This window comes from Papaver somniferum, unplaced genomic scaffold (assembly GCF_003573695.1).
Source record: "Papaver somniferum cultivar HN1 unplaced genomic scaffold, ASM357369v1 unplaced-scaffold_99, whole genome shotgun sequence".
NCBI classification, from domain to species: domain Eukaryota; kingdom Viridiplantae; phylum Streptophyta; class Magnoliopsida; order Ranunculales; family Papaveraceae; genus Papaver; species Papaver somniferum.
In genome coordinates, this window is record NW_020653081.1 from 15472 (window position 1) to 35889 (window position 20418).

Sequence of the window (20418 nt, forward strand, 5' to 3'; positions counted from 1 at the left end):
ATGGTCACACTTCCAGTGCGCTGTGGCGGATTTAAAGCGAACTTATTGGTCGATGGGAAGTGGGGCCGGAAAGCTAGGGCGTGGCCACACTTCCAGTTCACTGTGGCGGATTTAAAGCGACCTGATTGTTCGAGGGAAATAGGGCCAGATTAGGATGGGGCATGGCCAATGACAAGTGGCGCCAGCTGGCCTAATGCATGGCCACGCCTCCCTTTGCTGCAGCGGCTTCAAGTTTTTCTGATTCTAGGCGAGGTTTTGCACCTGCTAATCCATGGCGGATTAATTACCTAGTTTGCCTAGGCTTAATTTTGACAAGCAAGGTCTTGTATACTGCGCGAGGCGCGAAACCCTAACTTCTGCAAGTTAGTCAGGACAATTGATTGAATTCTATGTGTTGACACAGAGTTCTTTTAAGTTCATTTCCAGAGAGCAGCATGCTTTTATGATTGAATACCTTATGCAAAGATCTTATCCTTGATATTTGGAAATTCGTGCTACTCTGCTGCGAGTGAACACAAATCGCCATGCCATATCAACATTAAGGGTTCAGCCGGAGAACATAGCATAGAAAGCATTCAAAGGAACTTAAGTATAGGCAAGGCGCCGAAATTTATAGGACATCTAGGATGGTTGCTACATTCGCCAGTCTGGGTAGATTTCATGTAGATATATTTAACGTCTCAATAAATATGTCGGTGGAGAGGTTAGCACTCACAGCACCGTTTCCTTGCATAGTGACGTCACATCATATGCAAGGTTTTACGATTTTAACCCTAAGCTAAAAACCACCATCAATAGGTGGTATCTGACGCAACACGTATTCTTCGACCACAAAGTTTCTAGGGATGACCCATTTGTTGTATTCGCGAGCTAGCCTTCGTTGATAGTTTACCATCTTTTGTAAAGCCACTTCCCGCCTTTCTTCAAGATCATCGAGCTTCTCTAGCATTAGGTCTGTTGTTAGGTTCTTCTCCCATGCCTCCGTTTTTGTTGTTGGAAGTATTATCTCCGTTGGGATGACTGCTTTGGCTCCGTAGGTTAGCAAGAATGGAGTTTCTCCCGTGGCCACCCTTCTTGTAGTTCGGTAGGCCCATAGGACATTGTGCAGTTGTTCGCACCATCTTTTCTTATATGCTCCTAACTTTTTCTTCAAGTTCATCGTTATTGTTTTGTTAGTCGCCTCCGCCTGTCCATTGCTCTTAGGGTATATAGGAGTGGATTTGTTTTTCTGAATGTTGAAAGTATCGAACAACATATCTATGTTCTTTCCTTGCAACTGCTTGCTATTTTCAGAGACTATGGCGGCTGGTATTCCAAATCTGCATATGTTTTGCTCAAACAAGAACATAAAGATATCTGTGTCCCTAATTCTCGCCAAAGCCTTTGATTCCACCCACTTGGTGAAGTAATCCGTAGCCACAATAAGGTATTTTCTCTTAGAGGTTCCCTTTATCAAGGGTCCAACAATATCAACCCCCCATTTGACAGATAACCAAGGGATGATGACTGATTTAAGCTCCGTTGCTGGTGCTTTAATCTTCCCGGAAAAGCGTTGGTATCTCTCACAGCGCTTAGCCACGTTTTTTGAATCTTCGTCCATGCTTATCCAGTAGTATCCTTGAATTTTGGCTTTGACTTCCAAGGACCTTCTTCCGCTATGATTGACGGCATCTCCGCTATGTATATCATGGAGTATTCTTCTGCCTTCGGTTCGTGAGAGGCACCGCATCAGAGGTCCAAGAATTGACTTTCTGTATAGTATTCCATCACGCAGGCTGTACATTGCAGCTTTTGATTCAAGTTTCCGAGCCTCCTTGACATCTGCTAGTAAGGTACCTTTGTCAAGGTATTGGTGAATTGGAATCCTCCAATCATCCTCCGCTTCGTCTTTGTTGTCTTCGTCCGACATAGATTGGTCTTTGTCAGATTCTTCAACTTCGTCATCTAGTTCTTCTTCGTCTTCTTTTCCTTTCTCAGCTTCTCTCATGGATCGAGTTTGAACGGACAAAGCCTCCTCAGGTTCTGATACTGGTCCCTCTATCGAAGGCTCGTATATCCTTCCTATTTACACAGAGGTGGTATTTCTGTCCCTTAGCATCGATGATATGAATGCTAAGGCATCTGCGTGTCTGTTTTTTTTTTCGACAGACATGTCTGAATGTAACGTTGTTGATCTTTGACGCATGCTCCTGTGCTAACTTTAGGTACGAAGATAGTACTAGATCCAAAGTTTGATATTTGAGCTCGATTTGTCTAATGACTAACTGTGAGTCACTAGTCAAACGAACATCTGATAAGCCTAACTCTCGTGCCAAGCGTAGACCATGTATGACCTCCTCGTATTTTGTGATGTTATTAGTGTATTGTTCCAATTCTAACCAGAACGCATAAATGAGTCGGTCTCTGGTAGGGGTTGTTATTACAATACCCATGCCTGCGCCCTCTCCATTAGAGGAGCCATCTACGAATATCTCCCACCTCCGTGAATTCTGAGGTTCCAAGAGATCTTCTGGCTCTTGATTGTCTTCATCAATTCCCGGGATGTCATCTATCTCTGCTTCGTCGTTGAGAGGTAGGTCTGCTAGAAAGTATGCTAAGATTTGCGATTTCTCATCCCTCCTGGTCTCAAAGATTAGTGGAACTGTTTGATCATGGCATTCCGTTTTTCCACCCTTCCAATTTTCTCCATGATGTCGAGGATTTGACCTATCTGAACCTTTGTGAAGACTCGGATGGTATGTGTGTCGAAATATATCCTTAGTTTTTGTGTTGCCAGTACTAAGGCATATATAAGTTTCTCCACCTTGGTATAGTTACGCTCCGTTGAACTAGTGTCTTGCTAATGTAGTATATGGGATTTTATACTTGTCCTTGATCTCATACCAATACTGCACTCACAGCGTAGCTTGTTGCTGCTAAGTACAAGGTGAGAGTCTCACCTGGCTTCTGCTTCTGTAGGATGGGTACTGAAGCCAAGTATTATTTGATCTTTTGAAAAGCTTGCTCGCATTCCATGGTCCACATGAACCTACTTCCTTTTCTTAGTGTATCGAAAAATGCTTTGCATTTATCTGACGATGTTGCTATGAATCTTCCCATGGAAGCTAAGATTCCGTTTAGCTTTTGTAATCCTTTTGGAGATGGCATTTCCATTACTGCTCTGACCCTTTCGGGGTCTACTTCTATTCCCCGCTTAGTTACCAAGTATCCCAAGAATTTTCCTGAGGTTACTCCGAATATGCATTTCTCTAAGTTCAACTTCATGTGAAAGTTTCTCATGGATTCGAATATTTCCCTTAGATCTGACAGGTGGTTTTTCGCCTCTTTGCTTTTGAGAAGAATATCGTCCATGTAGTTTTCTTTCCTATCCACGTCTTAAAGATCTTGTTTACCAATCGCTGGTATGTTTCCCCCGCGTTCTTTAGTCCAAAAGGCATCCTTGTATAACAGTACAAGCCTCGTGGGGTAAAGAACGCAGTATGCTCCTGGTCTTCTTCTGCAAGGGTGATTTGGTTGTAACCTGAGTATCCATCCATAAAGGATAGCCTCTGGTGACCTTCGGTTGCATTGACTAGTTGGTCAATGTTTGGCAGTGGGTAGCTGTCTTTGGGGCACGCTTTGTGGAGATTTCTAAAGTCGATGCAAATGCGTATGCCTCCGTTCTTCTTGGGCACAATCACCATGTTGGATATCCACGTGGGATACTTGACTTCTCGTATGAAACCTGCGGTTAATAGATTTTGTAATTACTTTTCTACCGCTTCTTGGTAGATGTCTGCAACCTTACGGATGTGTTGCTTGAATGGTGGTATTTCTGGTTTGAGCCGAAGGTGGTGAGAGACCAAATTCAGGTCAATTCCAGGTATGTCTTCCAGGGACCACGCAAATACATCTGCGTAGTCCCTTAGTAACCTTTGTAATTTCATCTCCTCTTCCTTTTCAAGTAAAGTTCCGATGTTAATCATTTTTGGCTCCACCTCCGTTCCGATGTTGGTTTTCTTTGTTGGTTACACCGGTGAGAAGGTTTGTTTCTGAGGACATTGAGGACTGCTTTTCTGTAATTTTCATTTGGAAGAAACGTTCGCCCCTCGACTGGCGGAGGTGGTTGTCTCTGGAACTGAGATGGCTTCGGGTACTAAGAAGGCTCCGTACTTCACTTCTTTGGTGTTTGCCTTTCGTCTTTTTCTATCGTGCTGCTGGGAAGCAACTCTTTCTTCGTTGAGTCTGACCTTTTCTAGATTGCATAGCCTTGCGTCTTTCTGGTCACCTTTGATTTCCATTTCACCCATCGGTGTAGGGAATCGAAGGTACTGATGACATGTCGAAGTTGTTCCTCGTAATCTATGGACCCATAGTATTCCCATGATTACATTGTAGGGCGAAGGAGTTTTCACCACACAGAACCTTGTATTGGTTAGTAAGGGTCCTGAATGCACCTGCAAGACGATTTCTCCTTTTGGTCTAGAGATTGCTCCATTGAAACTGTATATTGTGCAAGTGGAAGAGTCCATCTGCTCCGCTGTCAAACACATGCGTAGGTAGGGTTCGTAAAACAATACACTTAACGAGCTGCCCCCATCAACGAGGACTTTCGTAACGTTCTTCTTGGATTTCGAACGTTGTGCATCTTGACCTCCTGATTGACGTTTTTTGTTGAGAATGTTAATGGTGTGGCCATCCATTCTTCCCAAGTGCTAGAAAGTAGTCCGCTTAGATTGAAAACCTCGTGGGTTTCTAGATTTCTTTTGTTTCGATCTAACTCGAGGATGTCTTCGAGCAGTTCTTCTTGACCTCCGCTGGAGAAGGTGATCATGTTGATGTATTTGTCGTCCTGAGGTAGTTATACTCTTTTCTTCGGGGGCACCTGATATAATTTGTAGATAGTGGAAAAAAGTGGTTCGATTCTCGGACTTGTTGAGACTGATTTCAGATTTTAAAATAGAAAACAATAAAAATAAAGAAAATATATACACAAGGTTTGTCACAATGTCGAGAGATTACTGAGACTCAGGATTCCACCAAACCTCATATCATGTGGTTCAACAATCAATTCTTAGACAATTATAGCTCTAGTTTATTGACTCTAATTCTTTGCCAGGGTAGATTTTAAAAAGATTAACTGTAAATCACTAGCATGATGCATCAAAAGCACTTAGACAAAGCATACATCATCATACGACTTCACAACTAATTAAGAAAAATCATAAAACGATTAAATTAATGCAAAAGGTCATAAAAAGAATTAAATATAATTACCACACGCATGAAATATGGCTTTCTCCGTCATCCCAGTGTTGGGGTATAGCTCCTCATATTAATCACTTGTTCAAAATACATGTGTGTTGCTCAAAAGTTGATTAAAAGAGTGAAAGGTGTAAAGCAGCTGATTTGCAACAGTGTAAAAGTGTTACAGATCTCTGGTACAAAGAGGAACAATGATTAACTGTTGTATATAAACGTTACTGCACTTCTGCTGTTGAACAACGATATTGTTCTGCGACTGTTTTTCGTGCGTCAATGTTCTTCGTGTTCTTGAGCTGTGCAGTAGCAGCAGCAGCAGAAACAGAGTTTGATAAAACTCTGATTTCTTCTTCTCTGGCCCTCCTTAGGTCCCCAAACTCTAGACAACCCCTCTATAACTCGTACCCAGGCTATTTATATACCACAACTCGATTTAATCTCCAAGAAATTTCCTTTTTCTTTTTTCCAAAGTTACGGGTTTTATCTATTCTTTCCATATCCTCATACGCGGGTTCAAACACTCCATGTTTTGCTTTTCACGCGTCTTCCAAGTATAATCCAACGTCCCAGACTCTCTCAAGGATAATATCGAATCAAACAACTACCAATATTCCCTTATCTCCAACCGGTAACTTCCATGTATTCAACCAAAATCCCGTGATACTCTCCAATCCGCTGTTCTAACTAATCCGAGAATCTATCGCTACTTTTTAGAATCTAACCAAGTTACCTTCCATGTTCCATCGAAACATGCCTATAGTAATCCATTCCCGTGAAAATCCCCAGTTAAATCTCTCCCTAGTTCTCGCCTGAAAGTCTCAACAAACCCGAGAAAGGTATTCCCCTATTTTACGAGAACCAATTATCCAGCCCAATTGAATCGAAGAAATTGCCCATAACATCCCTGTTAAATCCAAACAGGTCCATTGAACCAAATTCTGGCGATTGAATCTCATCCGAAACCTCCAAAAATCCAAACCCTAATTTCTGTCCGTAAAATCCGAATCTCCCGCCAAATTTGAGAATTTTCAAATCGTGAAGAAGAATGGTGTCCCCCTAATCCACTGTTGGGGTGCGAATAGAAAGTGTTGGTGAGTAGTAAAGAGGATACCCCTTATCAATTGGTATCCCCTTAGTAATTAAGGTATCCCTTATCCAAAAATGGGGGTCCATATAGTAATTTTCTCCCACGAGCGCAAAAACCACTATTCGTACCAATTTCGCCGCAAAATCTTATTTCTCCAAAAACACCTACAAAGACACAAAGTGCCAAAATAAGTACAGAAATGGGTACTAACAATATATGAAATTGCGATCAAAATAGACACATAAACACGTCTATCAAACACCCCCAAACTTATTATTTGCTAGTCCCGAGCAAATCAAATCTGCAAAATAAAATCCTAACTTACTGTCGCAGGCATCGTCGGTTGCATTTAGCGTATGCAACAAGCCTTTAAACCCCTGGGTGGCCCTAGTGGCGGAGTGTTGTCTCTGGAGGGCTTACCAGAGGTATACCCACAAAACCTTTATACTCCAGACCCTATCTATCTACACAGAACCTTGGAAGGCACTAAAGAATCTCCTTGGTTGGAATACTTATTGACTACAGGAGGAAGTACCCTGATGCGAAATTCCAATTGATGTACACGAGTTCGCACTCAAGCATACTAAAATTCATATGAAGTGACAGAGCTCTACTCAGATAGTCGCATCCAAACTCAGAATCAAACAAATCACATGGATAGATTAAGAAGATGGATATAGAAAAACATAGATGGTTTTGATGTTGACTAAGGTGAACGGTGTTTCTCATATCTGTCTGAAGGCCACTGCCATAATGAACCTATCCTAATGGACTGAGATACCGGTCTGACTAATATCAACACACTGACATATACAAGGGTACCAGTGGTCGATAATCCTAACTCTAGGTCAACACAACTGGCATATACAAGGGTTCCAGTGGTCGACTTTATTGAATTTATTCCAGTTGGTCTGATGGTTTGGTCTCAATTTCTCTCTTCTTCTTTTATTTTTCAACTTTTTTTTTCAACTTTTTTTCAACTTTTTTTTTTATGGCTATCTCAATCACTCTATTTCACCCTAGCAATGGTAACAACTTGAATCGTGAGCCCCACCTAATCACTTAGAGAAACATATTTAAAAAAAAAAAAAGTGAAAAGGACTCAATGAGACATTGCGAAACTACAATGTTATTTCTAACACCTGAGCTCTGTGCTTTTATGAATAGACTCTTTAGATGTTTCCATCTAATCAGATTGGTCCCTCAACTCCTACAACCAAAATGCTTCCATCCACTTAGATTGGGTAGTGTTATCCTTAATAATGATAAATTTCTAGGCTCCGGAGTTTAATTATGCAATTAAAAAGTTTCTCCCATACCCCCAAACTTAAATCTAACATTGTCCTCAATGTTCTAAAGATAAAATTAAAAGCATGAACAAGGAGAAATTGTTACCATTTGAAGCAAAAGAGTTAAGGAAAGATATTACCGTGTCGCATGAATATTGGGTTACCTCCCAAGAAGTGCTAAGTTTAATGTCTTCAGCCAGTAGTCACCTCATAAAATCATAAAGTAATAGCCGAAATATCTGTGGGTCATCAAAACCAAATAGAGCTATCACAAGTAAAAGGAATCTGCAACATGTCAAGAAAATGAACAAATAAAGCACACCCTTGTCTAGTTTCCTGTTTAAGACAACTACATCTAGTTATGGTTCAGGTTCAGGACCTATAACTGGGTCCAAATAAAATATTTTCATGGGTTGCATTTCCTCATAGGTTAGATCCAAATGTTCAGGTTCTAGAGTCTGGAAAAACTCAAATAAAAACTTAGAAGCACATAATAATAACCTGAATAGTTGAGGATCCTCTAAGTCAATCAGATTTGACTTACACAGCTGACCACAATGAGAGTGGTGATCTTCCTTAAACAAGTATGTCGACCCTAATCTCATAAAGTAATTTGGTTTAGTCTCAAAACTTAATATTCGACACATTTGAAAATCAAACATTCCCACATTTGGAAGAAAAATATTTGGTGGAAAAACAAAGTCAATCTGGGTATCATAGCCTGGGTAAACCACATCAACCAGAGGATGGGTTTCTAATAACTGAAATTTCTTGTGGACATCACTAGGTTCAGGAAAACGTGTATGAAGATAATCTTGTAAAATGGTTGAGGCACATATGTCAAGTCCCAAGTGAGGAACCTTTGTAAGAGTTAAATCACATGGAGAATGATAATCACCCCCAAACTTAGAGTTTTCAGTGTCTCTAGAAAGACTAGTCACAACTTCCCTAATTTCAAGGTCATCTAATTCATGAAAATGGTCAATTATTTCTTCTAAGTCAGGTACATCCTCACTCATCTCGACGAGTTCATTTTATTTTTCTAAGTCTATTGTTTCTAAATCGCTAGACTCAAAATATACTCGTTCCTCTAAACCATTATTAGCTTCGTAATCAAAAGGAAATAATACATCGTCTAAAACGGGGGTATCTCTAGTCAAATCCTCGTCCTTTTGAATAGGTGAATAATTATTAAAATTATTTGGATTTGAACTAGAAATAATATTATTATTAAGCTCAGTTGGAGTAGCAAATTCCTGATCACTATGCATATTTATTTCAAATTCTTCATCAACACTATCCTCATCATAATCATTATAATAACATGAAAATTGTTGAACCTGATCTAAACAACAAGTAGTGTTACCAATTATATCCTCGTCATCTTGATTATGCAAATAACTATCCTCATTTTCAAGGGTCCTATTGGAAACACTATATTGGAAATTAAGACTATCTTGAGCAGTTCTTTCCTGGGCCTCTAACAACATTTTCTGAGTCGACTCACATGACTTCCTGATTTTATCTAGGAAAGAAGGTTCACACGTTGCATTGCTTTTATTCATAACTAAGTTATTCATCTCAGCTTAACTATGTGTCGACTCAAGTAACTTTTGTGTCGACTCAGCTAACTTACATGCGGACTCTTGTAGAGAAGAATCGTACGACCGGTGGGCGTATGGATAGTAATTTGGATCACCATGGTATGGACCATAACCTTCAAAAGGACGATGTTCCCAAACATTATTCACACTATGGTCAAAGTAGTAACGTCCATTTTGAAACTCAATCGGATATTCTTTGTATTGGCTATTGTGATACCAGTTCGACATTCTATTGCAGGGGTGTGAGTTGTCACACAAAATAAAACCCACTGACAGGGGATTCGTGGGTGGATAGAGTTTTACCTCCCGTACCAGACGGGCGATGAACCGTTGAAGTCGACTCAGGCCACCGACTCCAATGTCAGTGTACAAACCCGAGGGGCCGAGACAGTATCGTAACTGTCGTCCTTCCCTGCAAACAGTTTATATTTAATTTTAACCCTTCCTTAGGGTTTAAAAATAAAAACGTCCAAGTCCAAAAAAAGAATGTCCAAAAAGGAAAAGAAAAATTACAAAAATAAAACCTTATTTATAGTTTCTAAAAATAAACAAAATAACTATATACAAAATCTTCTTCTTCACTCCTTTCAGATTCCTCTTTTCTTTCCTTCTCTGGCGATGCTTTCCTTTTATAGCACTTTTTCTTTCCTTGTAGCTTTCTCCAAATCTGAAAAGAATCGAAAAATACCAAAATGCGTAAAAAAGAACAAAAATAATAAAAATAAAAAGAAACCTAAAACAAATCTAAATAAAAGTCCGCGTTGGCGGCGCCAAAAATTGATGTAATTTGTAGATAGTGGTAAAAAGTTATTCGATTCTCGGAATTGTTGAGACTGATTTCAAATTTAAAAATAGAAAACAATAAAAATAAAGAAAATATATACACAAGGTTTGTCACAATGTCGAGAGATTACTGAGACTCAGGATTCCACCAAACCTCATATCATGTGGTTCAACAATCAATTCTTAGACAATTATAGCTCTAGTTTATTGACTCTAATTTTTAGACAATTCCACCAAAGGCCAGGGTAGATTTTAAAAAGATTAACTGTAAATCACTAGCATGATGCATCAAAAGCACTTAGACAAAGCATACATCATCATACGACTTCACAACTAATTAAGAAAAATCATAAAACGATTAAATTAATGCAAAAAGTCATAAAAAGAATTAAATATAATTACCACACGCATGAAATATGGGTCATCCCAGTGTTGGGTTTTAGCTCCTCATATTAATCACTTGTTCAAAATACATGTTTGTTGCTTAAAAATTGATTAAAAGAGTGAAAGGTGTAAAGCAGCTGATTTGCAACAGTGTTAAAATGTTACAGATCTCTGGTACAAAGAGGAACAATGATTAACTGTTGTATATAAACGTTACTGCTCTTCTGCTGTTGAACAACGATACTGTTATGCGACTGTTTTTCGTGCGTCAATGTTCTTCGTGTTCTTGAGATGTGCAGCAGCAGCAGAAACAGAGTTTGATAAAACTCTGATTTCTTCTTCTCTGGCCCTCCTCAGGTCCCCAAACTCTAGACAACCCCTCTGTAACTCGTACCTAGGCTATTTATATACCACAACTCGATTTAATCTCCAAGAAATCTCATTTTTCTTTTTGCCAAAGTTACGGGTTTTGTCTATTCTTTCCATATCCTCATACGCGGGTTCAAATACTCCCTGTTTTGCTTTTCACGCGTCTTCCAAGTATAATCCAACTTCCCAGACTCTCTCAAGGGTAATATCGAATCAAACAAATACCAATATTCCCTTATCTCCAACCGGTAACTTCCATGTATTCAACCAAAATCCCGTGATACTCTCCAATCCACTGTTCTAACTAATCCGAGAATCTATCGCTACTTTTTAGAATCTAACAAAGTTACCTTCCCTGTTCCATCGAAACAGACCTATAATAATCCATTCTCGTGAAAATCCCCAGTTAAATCTCTCCCTAGTTCTCGCCTGAAAGTCTCAACAAACCCGAGAAAGGTATTCCCCTATTTTACGAGAACCAATTATCCAGCCCAATTGAATCGAAGAAATTTCCCATAGCATCCCTGTTAAATCCAAACAGGTCCATTGAACCAAATTCTGGCGATTGAATCTCGTCCGAAACCTCCAAAAATCCAAACCCTAATTTCTGTCCGTGAAATCCAAATCTCCCGCCAAATTTGAGAATTCAAATCGTGAAGAAGAATGGTGTCCCCCTAATCTACTGTTGGGGTGCGAATAGCAAGTGGTGGTGAGTAGTAAAGAGGATACCCCTTATCAATGTGTTGCCCCTTAGTAATTAAGGTACCCCTTATCCAAAAATGGGGGTCCGTGTAGTAATTTTCTCCCACGAGCGCAAAAACCACTATTCGTGCCAATTTCACCGCAAAATCTTATTTCTCCAAAAACACCTGCAAAAACACAAAATGCCAAAATAAGTACAGAAATGGGTACTAACAATATATGAAATTGAGACCAAAATAAACACATAAACGCGTCTATCACCACCTCCATTTCAGCTGGCTGTATCTGTACGTACTCCATGAATTTACCTTCGTCTATGAATCTCTGAATTGTGTTCCTTAGGTGATAGAATGTATCAGTTGTATGGCCATAGTACTGATGGTACTCGCAGTACTCCTTAGCCTCCTTCGTCTTCCCTGGTTTCTTTCCCCTAGTGTTAGGGTAAGGAAAGCTCGGGTTCGCTCCTTCCTTGCTTAGGATGTGGGAGAATGTGATATTTAGCTTTGTGTAGATCTTATCTACAAACTCGTCTTTTACTTTTCCTCTGCCTTTGCCATCTCCGTATTTTAATCTTTTGTCTCGAGAACTGGTTCTGCCCCCGGTCTCGTTTTGCCCCTTAGGTATCTCCGGAATTGGTTCCAGAGAGTTGGTTCATTGCGGAGCTGTTGTTGTCTTTGCTTGTGCCTTGGGGTTGTCCTTCTGGATTTCTTCAAGTCTGATGTAGCAGTCTTGGACAACCCTGGGCTCTCATTCGGAATCAAGGGCTTTATTGTGAAGCTCCACGAAGATATATGAGGTTCTATCAAGTCCGTACTTATAGCAATTCATGCTAATTTCTGGATTGACTTTTCTGATTGCTTGGCACGTCTTTTGCCACCTGTATGTGTACTGCATTAATGTTTCCCGGGGTATGATAGCTAAAGAAAATAGCCTATCTAACCCTGCCTTGGTTGATTTGTTGTACATGTATGTCTCCAAGAATACCGTAGACAACTGCTCAAAGGAGTTAATTGAGTTTGCTGGTAAATTGTCATACCACGTCAATGTTGATCTTGTCAAGCTTGCAGGAAAATGCCTACAAAGTACTACATCATCTCTTTCCCAATGGGGAAGGACATGAGTGTAGTATCGTAGGTGGGTTGCGGGATCATAGGTACCATTGTAGGTCTGAAACGCAAGTACTAGGCATTTCACAGGGATAAGCTCCCTCAAAATGCTGAGAGACAACGGAGATGTAGTCGCTTCATGGAGCACTTCTTATAGTCTTGCGCCTGCATGGCCGATTTTCAGCCCTTGTATTTCTTTCTGCATCTTCTCTATTTGCTCCATAACCATGTTCACATTGTGAGCATATCTAGAAAAGGCCTCATCATAGTAGGATTGAGAGGGATTGTAGGTTGATTCCGTCTCGTCTGGATCCTGGTACGTTCTCCTGGTCCCCTTAGGTAGGTTAAGCTTTGATGGGTTAAGATCCACCCTTCGTCTTCCTGAGATAACTTCGTTCTCACGCCTCTTTAACGGAGGGTGAGTCTTGGGACCTTCGATTTGCACATCCATCATATCTTTTAGGTTCTGGTTCTCCTGGGCCATCACGTGCATGGCATCCTCGTGTTCCTTGTTTCGTAGTAGCAAAGCTGCTACTTGTGCTTCCATTTGTTCTTCGTTTTGGATTCCACCACCCTGAGGAGTGCTGTCGGCCGGATCCTCAGAGTTATCCACTCCTTCTTCTATGACCAGTGCATCTGGATCTATCTGGATCGGAGTTAGGTTTCCCAACCATCGTCCCGTAGGAATTAGGGTTCTGTGTAACCCTGCATTGGACGCAGGTAGCTGCGTGACATTGGGATGCTCCGGTAATGGCATGCAGTAAAGTGGTTGTGATCCCGATGTTTTCCCCATCCCTTTAGCAGGAATATGCGGCTTGGTAGAAGTTGTTCTTCTTGCTATTTCGCTTTGTCCGTCCTCTGCTTCGGTTCTTTGGTTTGCTTGAGACGGCTTTTGAGATCTTCCTCTCGTGACTGCTGGTCGTGAGCTTGTTGGTACATCACTTGGTTTCTGCATGCCTTCGGCTTTTTCTATCCTGTGGTCACAGAAAAACGACAAAAATCTGCTACTTGGGTGCCTTCGTCAAATGTTGCAACTAATGATCTGATATAGAAGACGGCTAAGCAGATTTTTCAGAAAAAGGACTGAAATGACGTCTTGGAGAGTCAGGTGCTGACTTTTTTTATGGTACCCTTGGAGAAAACAACCTTAAATGTTGAAAATAATTAAAAAGGGTACCAGATCTTTTCAAAAAATAGGGTATTAAATGCTTGAAAAGATTTTTGCTTCCTTAAATTCTCGTTGAGATTGCTCGGTGCTCAGAGGTACTCAGATCTAAGGAATACTTTGTCAGAAAAGGTGTTTTAGTACAAAAACAAAAGTTTTAACGTTTTGTGAGTGCGTTTTGTGAAAATTTTTGTAGATCAGTGAGATTGCTAGTCTTTAGAGGTTATGATCTCAAAGAACTTGCGAGAACAATGGACGAACCAATCACTAGAAAGTGAGATCCATCGTTGTTGAACTCAGATCTCTTCGTTAAAGAAGATGCATAAGTAAAATAAATGACGAAATATAAAAATTCAAGCTGGTGAGCAAAACCTTCTAGCGCCAAACCGTGACTACTCGTTTTCCCATAGTCTACGTAATGTATACATTTCGGAGAATCGGATACTAAGTAGTATCGATGCCTCAGTTGAACTGATGATTCTAAGTAATAAAAGATATCGAAGATCACAATAATAACAAAGAACACTAATATAAAGTAAATGGTATTAAGTTATCATGAGACACAAGATATTACGTGGTTCGACTTTCATCTACATCCAAGGGGTAATGAGTGATTTGTTTGTATTAAGTTGTAGTGGTAACAAAAGATCTTAAATGCTTCCCAAAGTAATAGAGAGAACTCAAGTTGAAGTCATTACTTAAGTTCTAAACATTAAAGAGGTATAAGCTTAAGACTAGATCTTCTTCTCCTAAGAATTGAATGCCCTTAGTTTTTTGGTGAGGCTTGATATTTATAGCCCCCTTATGATCCAGGTATATCTGTGATTCCTCTAGGTCCATCGCTTCCTGATATACCTTTCGTACAGATGGTACCTTCGTTCGCCGCGTGCTTTCTCCAGTCGAACTCTGCCAATCTGGTTCCGCCACATCATCTCTCTCAGCGTGCTTTGATTATGCGTGTAGATAAGAGATTTGTGCATTTACTGCTGATTAGATATGTCATCCACCTCTGTCCCTTCGCCAGCTGCCTCCTCTTAGACTAGGCTTTTACTTCTTTCAGCTTAGCCGTCGAGGCATCCTTTCTTGGGACGAGATAAAGTAGATTTACGAAGGTATCCTCTGTCACTTGGATTCCTCTGTATAGCGAGGGCTACATAGTTATCTTGTATGCGACCACTGAGATCGTGACACGTGCTCCGTAGAATATTGGTATTCACAGAGAAACATGGATCTATAAATCCCTTTCAAAAAGGTTATGGTGGACAGATTATTGTTCACCCCAGCATAACTTAATTGTGTTGATTTGTGCATCTTATCTCATGTGCCTAATCAAAAGAGACAAGATTACGCACACCTCAGGCTTTAGGGAAACAAAATTGGTTTTAGATTGTTTTGATTTTCTTTTTTTTCTTGTTTTTGCTCTGCTGAGCATTGTAAGTCTGGAATTCGTGCCTCTTTTCATATCTAATTGATATTAGAAAAGACATCCCTGTTTAATCAATAAAAGAGGGTTATTGTCGATAATTCTACCCTTTTTAGGGTTAAGAGTTGTGCGTACGTGAATCCTTTAAAGTGTATAAAGGTTCTGTAACCCTACATTCTTTTTTCCTTCCCTAAGAAACTCTTTTTATCACAAGTTTTCTTGTAGAGCTTGTTCTGAGAAATTCCCCTCACAAACCCATATTGCACTACACCATTTTAAGGTATTAGCAACTTACCATAGTTGTTGCTAAACGGGGTCGCAACAGGCTTCCGCCGTTGCTAAACACGGTGTCGCAATCTTTAGCAACGGAACGAGCTTTGTTGCTAATCACGGTCAGCAACGGCAATTCGCAACGGCGCATGCCGTTGCTAAAATTTTTATTAGCAACTCCTCTTGCTATTGCTAATCTGTTGCTAATTACAGGAATACCCCTACCCGGAACCAGATATTGTTGGTTCTGGTTCTAGTTTATTGGTTCTGGTTCTAATATAGCAACAGACCGCTGATGTTGCTACTTTTTTGCAACATTAAAAAAAAGGTCAAGTCTTCATTGACCTGGTCAAACTCAATTTTCCCCCACATTCCCCCCCTTCAATTACCCACTACAGATATACAAACTACAATGTCATTCAATGGACATCCAAAACTATATTGTTGAGAATCACAATAGAAGATACAAAATTGTATTATATTATGATAAAATATTCTTTAATTGAAGTTAACAAAAAGTATGAGTATTTGATAAAAATGTATACAAGTATCAGAGCTAACTTACTGAGATGATCATCAAGTCCCAAATTTTTGTGACTTGACATACAATGTTCTATGTCGTCATTCATAAATTGATGGTGACCTAGTTTGTGTCAACTGAAAGAGGCATTGAAAAACAGGGAAAGAAAGACTAATATATGAGTAAGATTGAACTCCACCAGAAGTATAACGAGACTCCTCTTGCTTAAACAAATTCCTCTGCAAGCTACAATATCACCAGAGTACTGCTTTTCTTAATCCCAAATACCTTCCTGCATAATAACCAATTTGATGTTTCAGTACGGAGGTCACAAACAAAAGACTAAGCCCTAGATTTTGTATAATCTGTGGAGACAAGTGTTGTTGCTAATCTGAGTTGCTAATCGCCTAAAATGGAAAATGTGGTTACCCGTAGACAGTGACACACTGTTCTGAATGCCTTTTTTCTAGCTTACCCATAGACATTGTTAACTAGACAGTGTCTTGACTTACGAGAACGAAGAAATTAAAATAGATGATCCTAAAGCACATAGACAACGATACACTACTGGCCAGTTGACAATGGTGCAGTTACTATAAGAACTGAACTATCACCATTTCAGACATTAATACAACTCCAAAATTCAAACAAAGTCTTTGATTTGGAGAAACGTCCTACATTAACTTAAATATAAAACGCTTACCTTCACACTTAAAGATATATTATCTTCCTCCGTAGTGCCCTCAACAAGTTGCATAAGCGCGCCTGGTTCATTTGCAGAAAGCTGATGCTGAAGTTGAGCTAGTCCGAGATCATAATCCACGGTCATCCCTACCTTCCCATCCTGGGATCCTACCATATAGGACCCAACAATGTACTAGGACAATGCACATTGGTCTGCATGAGATGTAGGAAGAATAAAAGTGGTAATAAGCTTCAAGGGGTTGAAATAGAAACCATGCCGGTAACTGATACTTAAACTCAACGTTGACAAGAATAAATTGGTAAAGTAGTATTTATGTAAGTTAACCTGCTGAACATGTCAAGCTGTTGGAAAAGACGGAAAAAGAACAATCATTTTTGCCGGTGTTGGTGACTCCTACACAAACGTAGAATACGAAGGTGAGGAATTATTGAGGTGAAGCAGATTCTCAGTAAAACATTTGTGGGATTAATTATAATCTTACATATACAGACTTTTGGTCGTCGTTGGAAAGATATGGCATAATAGAGTACTTCTGAACATCCATCTAGATGTACCACAAGCATGTGGAGAAGCAAGAAACTATCCTGAAATGTTCAAACAAGAGAAAATATAACCATTAGAATCATAAATTTATGACAGTTTAATAATCCTACCCCAGTAAGTATTCCACATAACTTATAGTAACACAACAAGGAAAAGGAAGAATGACTCGTATTAACCGCTAAGTTACCATTCAAAAGAACTGCTTTAGAGAGTCGTACAATCCGAAGTAGAGACCACAGAAGACAACAATTTCAACACAAGAAATGTTGAACCCGCGGTAAACCCAGCAACACCATCATATTTGATAGTCTTCCGGCCTTTATACACCCGGAGACCATCGATGACGATACCAGGTGGCTACTTTTGCGCAATTATGTAAAAATCACAGACAAAACTCATTAAATATCATAACATGTAGAAGCACTGGTTAGGGGACTTTCAATGACGATAAACAATTATCTTGCCAGACCTTTGACCAGGAAAGACAGTTAAAAATTGCCCTGATACTAGGTGCAAGCACATCGAGTGAAACACTTAAAAAGAGCTAAAAGTGTCAAGATGAATCATGTATATCAATAAACTTCACAAAGACCAGGGTTATGCCCATGCCAGGCCTCCAAATTTTTTAGTTTGAGCTTAGGAGGATCTTTCAGATCTTATGCCCATGCCAGGCCTCCAAAGAACACATACAACCCTTATTTTTTAACCTTCATTAGTATTACCCTTTAAAAATGGGATCACAAGGAGGACAGATGGAAAAATTTGGGAAGAGCATATGAAAAATGAGCTGGACACTTGTGATCTCGGACATGGCATACAATACAGGATATTCAACAGAAAAATCTAAGAGTAGAAACGGTAATTGTTCTCAAAAAAATTACATTACCTTCCCACATCGGTGTTCGCAAGACAACCATCAAAATCAAATGTGACAATTCCCAAATCATCCAATTTGTATTACATATAAAGTTATGAAATGCATAAAAGTCACTAAATAATACTTGGAAGGTGTATGCATTCTTATTTCACCTTCCATAAAAAATATATCAATTAAAGTAAAATTCATTCAAACGTTAAGCTTTAGAGTATTTCTTGTTAAGAAAAGGTACATTTGAGTACCAATATACCGCCAGCCAATACTCCTTCTGGAATGCATTTGTTCCCCTTGATTTTACCTCAAGAAAAATACTCCGCTGAATTACGATTCATCTGTCAGTAATGAAGAGTAACACAATAAATTTACTTGAAAAGTTTCTACTAACCACACATTTATGAGCTCCACTGCATGAAAGCTGGAAACTGCTGAATGCTAATAGAAGTCAAAAACTACAAACCTAGTATGGAACCAGAACTTTTAGTAATCGATGATTTACAGTTAGCCATTGTAAAGATATTTAAGTCATTTTAGTGCCAAAATGGTAAGCTACTATTCAAAACCTCAATAAAATTATACATATTGCATTTAGTAGTTACCTTTTTCTTGAACTTCTTAGATTCCACATGCTTCATTATTTCATTTATGCTCCAGTCATCATATGATGGAATATGATAAGTCACAGGAAAAAGAATCTCAACACCTTGAGGATTACTGACAACAGCTGCGAGTTTAATTGGCTTCAGTCCGCGTTGTGACAAGAAAAAGTCGACTTTCATAATCCAATAAATCATCCCATAGCATACCACTACTTATTTTCATTTTAAGAAACACAACTAAAACTAAACAGAGGATCAAGAAACTGGCGCCTTTCTAACCCAAGGAAGGAATAATCAAGGCAATCACTTCGTAAGTACTATTTCAAGCAGTTACAACAGTTGATGCCCACTAAATGAATAAAAACCAAAAGTAAAATTAGCTTACTATATTTTTAACATCTAATCTGCACCAGCATCAACCAGCGGGTTGATGATTTGTGTTACCCCTACAGCAAGTGGAAGAGCTTTTATTCCATCTGGTGCACCATTTGGATCGGCACCTGCCTAAACAGATGACAAAAATATTTACAAAAACAGGTTATATAGGGTATATTTACAAACCCATTTAGCTATAGTAAACATATAGAGGAACCCAACAAACACCAAAGAATCCTTAGATATACATGTATGATGAAAATGTTGGTGAAGAATGAACCAGTTAAAGCAAACAAATCTTTAAAGGGTTTCAATAAAAATTGTACCTGAAATTTGATTGAATCTCCTTAAAATTTGTTTGACCTAATTTACTTGAGACAAATTATTCAATAATGGAAATCGACTGGAATGATTTCAAGCTGAGCACAAGAAAATATAGGATTTCATCAAATTCATATATTAAAGTTAAGAAATATTAAATGGAAATTGAAGAAAAACAAACAGAGACTTACCTTTCTCATAGCAGATTCAAAGATGTAACCCTGAAATCGAAAAAAGCAGATCCACAATTGAAACCCTAAAATCGATTAAAAAAAAGATTATGCGAACCCTAGAAATCAAAATCTCTAAAATTGCAAAATCTATAAACCCTATAAAGAGAAACGAAAGGATTATGCGAGCGATTATACCCTGGCTATTGATTTCAGTGGGTCTAGAGCTGAAAGAGAGATGAAGTTCTATAATCACGCAGTTCTAAAGAGATGGAGAGGAGATGAAACTTCAGAGGAGAAGACATGAATCTTCAGAGATGGAGAGGAGATGAATCTTTGGCGGAGAAAAAATGAGAAGGGAAAAAAACGATAAGGCAAGGGTTATAGGATAGCTTTTGCTGAAGGGTGGAAAGAAAAACAAGAAGACTTGACCGAAGTTTGACTTTGGCGTAAAAATTAGTCCTAGTGTTCCCGACCACATACGCACTTCGCACGCTTGAACGTAGAGAAGTTGCTATTTGCAACCTAAAATTGCCAGTTGAAAATTAGCAACAGCAAGCTGCCGTTGCGAAAGATTAGCAACCGAAATTAGCAACGGCGCTTCTGCTGTTGCTAATCCCTTAAAAATGGTGTAGTGTTGTTATGGAGACTCCAAGCATCATAACTTCTGATGAAAAAGATGTTAATATGATTGTTAATCCATCAATCATAAAGAAAAATACATTCCTCATGTTCACTCAAACTTGAAAAGAAAAAGGAGGAATGTGAGAAAACCAAGAGTTGTCCCTTCAAATCTTCAGAAATTTTCTGGTGTTCTTGAAGAATTGAGGGAGTTAAGGAAGGAAGTGCAGCAAATAAAGGCTTTTGTGTTTAGGATTCTTGAGATT

At 39.2% G+C, this 20418-nt stretch overlaps 1 long non-coding RNA gene across 3 annotated transcripts; it reads right to left on the reverse strand.

Annotated features, from left to right (window-relative positions):
• Nucleotides 1-15899: 15899 nt before the first annotated feature.
• LOC113346487 lies at nt 15900-19892 on the reverse strand. 3 transcript variants are annotated; one of them, XR_003358527.1, is made up of 10 exons: nt 19730-19892; nt 19553-19582; nt 19367-19459; nt 19051-19169; nt 18666-18790; nt 17380-18401; nt 17131-17233; nt 16974-17042; nt 16647-16840; nt 15900-16235 (listed from the first exon to the last, which is right to left on the reverse strand). It is a non-coding gene; the product is annotated as an uncharacterized LOC113346487 (long non-coding RNA). The 3 variants fall into 3 exon arrangements; XR_003358528.1 differs by having other exon boundaries at nt 19051-19165; nt 19553-19617; XR_003358526.1 differs by having other exon boundaries at nt 19553-19617.
• Nucleotides 19893-20418: the final 526 nt, after the last annotated feature.